Raw genomic sequence first — 8,281 nt, forward strand, 5'->3', positions numbered from 1 at the left:
GTAAATCACAGAAAAATTCTGTGTGAATGATCAGACCACACATGTTCTTGTCTGCTGCCTCTGTTTTATGCACATGCCTCCAAAACCTCCAAAAGGGTTCTAGAAATATTTTCTTGCATGACATGAAGACAAGTGTAAAACTGTCCAGAGATTTTTTTTTAGATATTATAGCTTTAAGTAAATTGAGAATTCAGAAGTAGTATGTACACTTGTTAAAATATTTTTAGCACATTCTCCTGTTTTTAATATAATAGATTCAAAAAGTTTGTATCTTCTTTGATTTAGTGATAAGTCCCTTGATTTATCCCATGATTTGCCTTTGTTCAGCCTTTGATAATGTTCATGTGAGAAATAGATTATTGGTATGGTACAAAAGGAATGGTGTATTTATCTAAAACTGGCTTTGCTATGGTTTTGCATTGACTTTTGGAAAACACTGTTTTCTTGGCTTCCTGTAAATTTCATAAAATTCCACCTATTCATATTTAGAAAGATGACTTAGTTTTGCACTTATTTTTTGTACACTTAGCTATTGCATTTGGGGTTGTCAGCCACCACTTGTGTTAACTTCCTTACCTTAATTTCAGTGTTGTTCCATTCCAGCTGTGTGGGTATTTGTGTAGCTGGAGATAACAGCAAAACATAAAATTACTGACAGGAAAAAAAAGTATTAATACTTTGTTCATAATTAGAAAGCAGATTATTTGTCCCCAACACGGTTTCAAGTGAATTCAGCCTAATATTCCTCCAAAGTTGCAACAGTCCTTGAAAATCTTCCACTTCAGATATTTAATACTAAGTAATAATTTAGACATGATGATTCGAGAGTACTAATTAACTTTGCATGAGTTCTCTTTAAGGATTTACAACAGATTTTAAGGCTTTCACAGTCCCTGAAACTTTCAGGTGCAGCCAATATATTCCTTACCCATTTAAAGAGAACCTGAGATGCTTCTTGTTGGAGGAAACAGCTAAATATATGTGACTTGCAAAGAGTTCTGCTATGTTTAGATTTCTCCTCTCCCTCTCTTTTTCTCTTTTCATATAAAAATTTAACAGAATGATCATCTCTAGGAAGGAAGGTATTAGGGAAAGATCCTCAGTGGTCTCCTGTGTTCTGAAGCTATCTGTCATTTAACTTTTGTATACTTCTCCAGAGTATTAATTTTCATTCATCTGTTTAATTTATTTGCATTTAGATTTTTGGCAGTTGCGTTAAGCATTGTGTAAACACAGAACACAAGTTAATTCCTTCCCTCTGGTATTGAATACATGTGAATTATTTAATATGGAAATTCCTGTTCTTTCTGAGCACCCAATGTAAAGATCAGGCTATTTATAGAGCACAACTAAACTGCACTTTTTGGTTATTAAATTGAGGAGGATGAACCCAGCTCAAGTTCATATCCCAGCTGTGAGGCAGGCATCTTATCCCATCTCAGACCTGTACAGAGCATTGACTTACACGGGGTTTCTTGAGGTGCTTCCTGCCACAGTGGCGGCCAGCACCATAACCTCTGGATTGACCAACCCCTCTCTCACTGAATGAGTGGAGATTGCCATGTAAAATGTGATGGGTTTCCTCTTCTTACTTTGAAGAGTATGGCCACATTCTCTGATAGCATCTAGCAGAGATGCAGCACGTCCAAAGGAGATGTTCAGAATCACGTGATGTTTAGCTCAAAAACTGTGCAGACATCATATTTCTTTGCTACAATTTAACAATGTACTTTATCCTGATGCCCTTCATGGTTCAGAGTTACAAGTTACACATTTCAGCTGCTACTGGCTTGGCGGTAGCATGTAGAGGCTGGAGTTCAGACTGAAGGAATATCCCAAGGTCTGCCCATAAATGGGTGCCCGAAGCATTCGAATAGAGCAGGTTGGGTAGATAAAGCTTCAGATAAGGGGAAATGGGCTAATAGCCAGTGCATACTGGTAAGGCAGTGGAGCTGGAAGGGAAACAAGGTTGAAAAGGTTGAGTACCTTTCTCTGTGGTGGGGGAGGAGGTAGCGGGAGGATCTGTGCTTTGCCTTGTCCATATGAACCTTTGGAGAGAAATGGAAGCAAAGGATCTGTGGATGAGTGCATCTGTGGATGCAGCTGACTGGTGTGAGGCCTCTCTAAAGAAAAGAAAAAAACAACCTGACAGACTTTTAATTTGTTTCTGCTACTTTTCAGGAATCTGTCATATCTGTGCAGGTTGAGAAAAAAGAAAGCTACACTTAGAAGATACTTGGAAAGGGAAGTCTTGTTAAACCAAGAGGTTGTTAGGTAACTGTTGCCATTTCAGCTCATGTTTTCAAATATAAGTCAGTTTTTGGACATTTTTGTCTTCATCTTATTTCTCCTATAAGATCCACAATTACTACAGGAAAAAATGGTTTATGTGGTACCAGTACAAATACTGCAGAAAATCTGTTTATTTCCTGGGAATAGTAAGGATGAAGTTATATGTAGTGTTGTACTGGCTGGTATCCAAATATATCAATATGGCATTCTCTAAATGGTGTTCTGAGCAATTGTGTTGTCTTTCTTTTGATATTTTCCTGCCTCCTCTGATGTATGCTCTGTGAGGGTTCTCTGTTGTGCAGTTATTTTAATTTTGAGTTGGTCAAATCTAGGGAAACCAATGGAGAGAAGGGAAGCCAAGTCTTGCTGAAGTAAAAATTTACGTGAAACATGGCATTTATATCTTGAGGATTGTTTCCCATATGATATTCAATAGTGTCTACTCTCAGTGTTCCAGATTAATGGGAGATTAGTGTGAATTGTCATAGGTAATAAATTGTGGAATTACTGAGGAGAGCAGAAACAAATTGAAGATGCATTTGACTGCAATTTGTTCTATTTGTTTCATTAAGGCTTTTTCCTTTTTTTTCATTTAATTTCAAATTTTTCTCATTTCAGGTTTTCTACCGAGTTGTCTTCAACAGGGCCTTTTTCAAAATTTCCTGTGTGATTGCTTGGCTGAATAAGGCATTGCATGAAGCTGTAACAGTGATGTTGTGTTGTGTTTGTGCTGAGGCATTATGAGACTTGATTCATGTCTTCTGATGGAGACTGAGCAGTATGGTGTGCTTCCTTGAAAAACTGCAGTTTGCAGGATAAACACAGCTTTCAAAACAAAGCCCCTTTGTATTTGATTTGTTTGTAAATATACCTGGGTTGCATGCATAAAGAATGAGGAATCATGAGCACTTCAGGGATGATGGTGGCATTAGAGGAAAAGGTAATACCATTGTGCCAGAAAGAGAACAGAAGTAGTGGGTCTTACCACTACTCTTACCACTTACAGTGGTAAGTATGCTCTTACCACTGAGTTAGGTTTGGGGATTTACAGCAACTGTAGTCCTAAATCAGGTTAGAAGTTGATGATAAAAAATAATTTGGATGTCTCTGTGAACCAATCTTTGGGTTACCTGGTGCAAAGCTGGGGTCACCCATATGAAAGCTCCTGTTACTTGATGAAAGAAAGGATTACCATGTTTTGTGGAATTTGCTTAGTAATGCTTCTAGACTGCTTGCTTATTTGACATTGCAAAATGTCTGGTAGGGTTATTGTAATGCGAGTGCACTGTCAGTAAGAGTTCCAAATGTATGCAGTAACTAAACTGTTTTAGCAGTGAGAGAGGGAATGGAGCTGTCACAATTTCAGATAATCAACACTGTCCCCTCTGGACAGCAGCATTACTGTTTGTTGGGGAATTGAGGTATCCCAGTACTTTCTTTGGAAGAGAAGGGCAAGGCTGTTAGCGGAGGCTGTCCAAGCTGAGAGCCGAGTGTGTGAACAGCCAGAGGCTTAGAGCTGTAAGCTGCTGCCTTGACATGAGAAGGCCTGGAGGCATGTCAGCATGGCACCTGCATGCCAGCAGCCAAATGTCTCTTGCCTGTGCCCAGCTGGGTGTTCACATTCACAGCCTCCCACAATGTCTATGAGCCTGCAGGATGCGGAAGCTTCAACACCTTTCTTCTGAACCTTCTTCAGGCAGGCAGACTGCATGTGGAGGACACAAGTTACAGATACAGGCAAATAGTGTTAATTCCAGTATTTATTTTTTTCAAAACATCAGAGCAAAACAATAGCTTACCAGCTGACTGATTTCTAAGATAATTCTTCCTGGAGAGTTTTTTACTGGAAAAGAAAAGGGAATATTCTTATGAATCACAATGTAGACGGTGTTCCCTTTATAGTGAGAACAGAGAAAAAGGTATATGAGATGAGACTGAGATATAGGTAACTGAGTGGTCAAGGCTGGTGCTGACAGGCATTTGGAGGGGTCAGGTTGAGAAATATAGGAGAAAAGAGGTGGGAAATCTAGACAGGGCAAAATTCTTCATTTTTAATGGAGCAAGATCAGTGGGCACTGTGCTGAAGGAAACTTCTCTTGTCTGCACATCTTGTTTCCCAGTAACTTAAATGAGAAATCATTTGAGAGGGATTGCTTGTAATTTCATCAGTGCATTGTATACATGCTGTTCCTGCAGTCTGTGGAACCTGTTATAATGTATCTTATTACTTCCACATGGAACAAGAAGAGCAGTCATTTCCAGAAATGAGAGCACTCTGTATAATTATGTGGAATGAGTTATGCATAATATATACACCCTTCAAAAATAAAGATTATCTGCTCTGCAGATATCCACACATTACTAACTGACTGAATGCAGGAATCTGTCCAGTGGCAAGCAAATAGGAATTAAAACATTGATAAAGATGAGAATCTTGTGGCTTAACTACACCTCAGAAACAAGATGATGCTCAAAGAGTTGTCCAGAATGGCTGAACACTGTGCGGTTTGTTTTTGGTTTTTAATGATATGTTCAAAGCCAGGCCAGGTCTCTTGGAGACTGACTGAAGTGAGTATAAGCTTGGCACCTCTTCACTCCTTTCACAGGTCAGCAGTGTGTGAAACTTTACCTGAAGATAACTTGGGTGGGGCAGGTTCTTGTTTGGAGTTCAGGTATTATATGTGTTCTTAGTCCTAATTACTGTCATTCATTAGCCTCCCTACTTCCCTTATGTAGAGCTGGTCTCTTCTGCTTTGTGCTTGTTACCATAAGGTAGCTGGTACTGAACTTCTCTTAGTTACTTTGAAATTGTTCCTTTTTTTTCTTAAGCAGCTTTTGTATTTGGACACTTGTCTAGACCACTTGTAATGTATGAATTCTGCCTTCTTCCCTTCTTTGCAAAACAGCAGATAGCAGTCTCTTCAAAAGCATGAAAATTTGCAACTAACTACACTTCTATTTGCATTTGGGCATCAGAAGACTCATGAAAGTAAATTGGATTTTTTCTGTAAGTGTTTTGGTCACAGTGGCAAATGATGCCTCAGATGTTTGTCAGATGTTTGGATGATCTCTCACAGGTTTCACCAGCAATTGGACCTAGATAATTTAAGGATGTGCCTTAGTTTCAGATCCTCAACATTTTCCTTTGGTGTATTTTCCCTCTCACAGTACTACTGAAAAAATTAGTTTACGCTGTTGCTAGTAAATCCTGTTGGTGTCCTGGTGTCTCCGTGAAATAAGATACACACACACACACACCCTGGAGGCCAGCTGCCCCTGGAACATTGCTGCTTTGAGACACCCTCCCAGCCAAGGTCCTCTAAATACAGTGCAGAGTTCAAGTGAGGGCTTTCAATAAACTTGCCACTCTTCATGCTGGCCTAGCTGTGTGTCACTTAGCTCACCTAGTCTTTCTAAGACGATTGTGCCACCTCTTTAATAATCTTTTCCCTTTCTTACGGGTACCTGCATTTCTTCAATGGTAATGACAGTGCTCAGCACAGGGCACAGTTTTCCAGGTGTGATTGCATCAGCACTGTGTGTTTGATTCAATGATATAGTTAGTCATCACTGTTTGCAGTATAAAGGGCAAATGGAGTGAATTTTCCAGCTCAAACAGTTTTAGGCATATATTGAGGCTAGCATGTAGAAGCATGCACCCTGTAAAGAACCAGGCTCAGGATTTCATTATCAAACCTAGCTCATTCTTCTACTCAAACACTCCTGGATAAATAGAATTCTGTGCTTTGCCATTTTTCTGCTGCATATTAAAATAGATAAATTCCTCAGTGGGTGCTGAGAAACTGATATTCAGTGAAGGTAGTTAAATGACTTTTTCCATGATTATAATGAGAAGGACCTGGTGAGATCACAGAAAAGCAAGCCACACATACTGGGCATTTTCTGGAGTTTATATTAAAATTTTAAATAACTGCAGAAAAATAGGATGTTTGGGAGATTAAAAGTGTGCATTATTTCCTGTATGGCATTGCTTCTTCTGAACTGGCAGTAACACTGTGCTATTTATTCTCTGCAGGGCATTGAGCAGAGGTTGTTAAAGGGAATGTCTACTCCCTAAAGCAATATGTTTTAGCAATGCTGTGGAAACACAACTCAGAATTGTGTTTAATATGAATGAGAAGTTGGAACCACTTGAAAAAGTAAATGGAGGATTTTCCAGACCTATAAACCTGCCTCCTTCCATGTTTTTCTTGTGCATTCATCATGTTTCCTGCTCCTGGCAGGAAAGTCACATGTAGGTTGTCAAGCCACATGTAGATTTTTACACGACCATACCAGGAATGGCAGGCTCAGTATGAGGACTGATTTTGCTCTCCCTGTTTTATGAGTTTCAGTTCAGAATCCACACAGCTCTTTCCGTCTCGTCATTGACTGGCTTTCAGCTTGCACAGGGGAGTGGCATCTCAATAGGGCTGAGTAGCAAGTTCATCATCCAAGACTGAATAGGAGACCAGTAGACAGCCATCAGTGATTACAGACACAAGCTGGTTCACATTCTGCGTAGAACTTGTCCTTGTCTCACAATGTGAAAGGCTGCCTAGTTTCTGTGGGACGGGATACTTTCTTCCTACCCAAGAAGCTAGCAGGAGGTTACGCAGGAAAAAAAATATTTCATTTGTTTTAAAGAAGGAAAACCATTCTGGTGATGGCCTAGTTTTCATAAAAGTAATTAAGTCCTTCATTAAGTTCTTATTTGGACAGCAGCAATGTTCCATAGTTTGCTTTAGTTTAATATACTCCTTGTATGTAGGTGAAAGTTGTGTTGTTAGGTTTTGTCTTGACTGCTACTGAGGTGATCTACTACTTGTAAAAGTCAAAATACAGGAGAGGAAATCATGTAAGCAGGACTCTTGCAAATGTACTGAATTTCGTACTGCTTGCAGTTAGAAAGTGCAGACAGTTTCTAACCCTCATGGTAGCAGAGAAAAGGCTGGAAGTGCAATAAAATACGTTCTTACCATATGTACATTTCTTAAAATATCTGTCTTGGATACGCTGAATATTATGAAAATATCATCATAACAATCAATTGCTCAGTAGTCCTGATCCAGACAAGTCAGCTGCAAATTAAGTTTGTCATCCTACAGGATAAGCTGCCAGAATAGGACATCTGACAGAAAGTCAGTGCTTACCAATGTGGTCATGGGGAAGTTAGTTATCCCCTCAGTGGATGTCTGTATTTGATGTCTGATATGGGTTCTCCTGTTGTAATAATAACTGTCATGAATGGCATAGGTATGTTTGGTCCTGTGTGAGAGCAGAGAGGTGTGTTAGGCAACCTATTGTATTCCTTAGCACATTTATAATCCTCCTTAATGCTTGCCAGGCCCACGAAGGGCTGGAGCACTTTCTTTGGTTGTCTGAGCAGAGCAAGCCCAAGTCCTCAAGAAAACAGTAGAAAGTCATGTCTGAGGAGCCTGTTGATGGCACAGGGAAGTCCAGTTTTACTGAACTGTGTTTCACCTGGTTGGCCCAGCCTGGCCTATCTTGTCTGACCACTACCTTTTGCTTTGTTTTTGATACCAGGAGATAGAATTCATGGTTGCTGCTCTACAGGATGGCTCTCTTATATCTTGTGTTTCAATTTGCTCTCTCATGGCTGTCTGGGTTGGATGAGATACAGTCTGAAGCCTAATTCAAGCTGTAGAAAGATCCTTCCTGCGGATCAAAGGACCTGTTAAATGTTGGTATATGTGATGTGATGTCTATAGTTGCTGGTAATAAAATTTATTTTTGCCCAGATTTATGTTTAAGAAGCCTAATTTACAAAATGATAAAAAGTCAATAGTCTTCAGTCAAAACAGAGGCACAATTGTTTGTTATGTTCGGTCTTTTGGTTTGCTTTGCTTATCATGTATGACAAGGTCTCAGATCTCACTCTACCATCCATTAAAACTACAGAGACCTGTAGCTTTGAAGATGGCTACAATATCCTTTGCCTCCTGTCCTAAAGCGTTGGATGAATGCA

General features: G+C 39.6%; 1 long non-coding RNA gene across 1 annotated transcript; it reads left to right on the plus strand.

The window, feature by feature from the left end:
* Positions 1-3,926: 3,926 nt before the first annotated feature.
* On the plus strand, positions 3,927-8,017 carry LOC116783422. The gene is made up of 3 exons (XR_004355678.1): positions 3,927-4,036; positions 6,329-6,452; positions 7,840-8,017. It is a non-coding gene; the product is annotated as an uncharacterized LOC116783422 (long non-coding RNA).
* Positions 8,018-8,281: the final 264 nt, after the last annotated feature.

This window comes from Chiroxiphia lanceolata, chromosome 2, assembly GCF_009829145.1.
Source record: "Chiroxiphia lanceolata isolate bChiLan1 chromosome 2, bChiLan1.pri, whole genome shotgun sequence".
NCBI classification, from domain to species: Eukaryota; Metazoa; Chordata; class Aves; order Passeriformes; family Pipridae; genus Chiroxiphia; species Chiroxiphia lanceolata.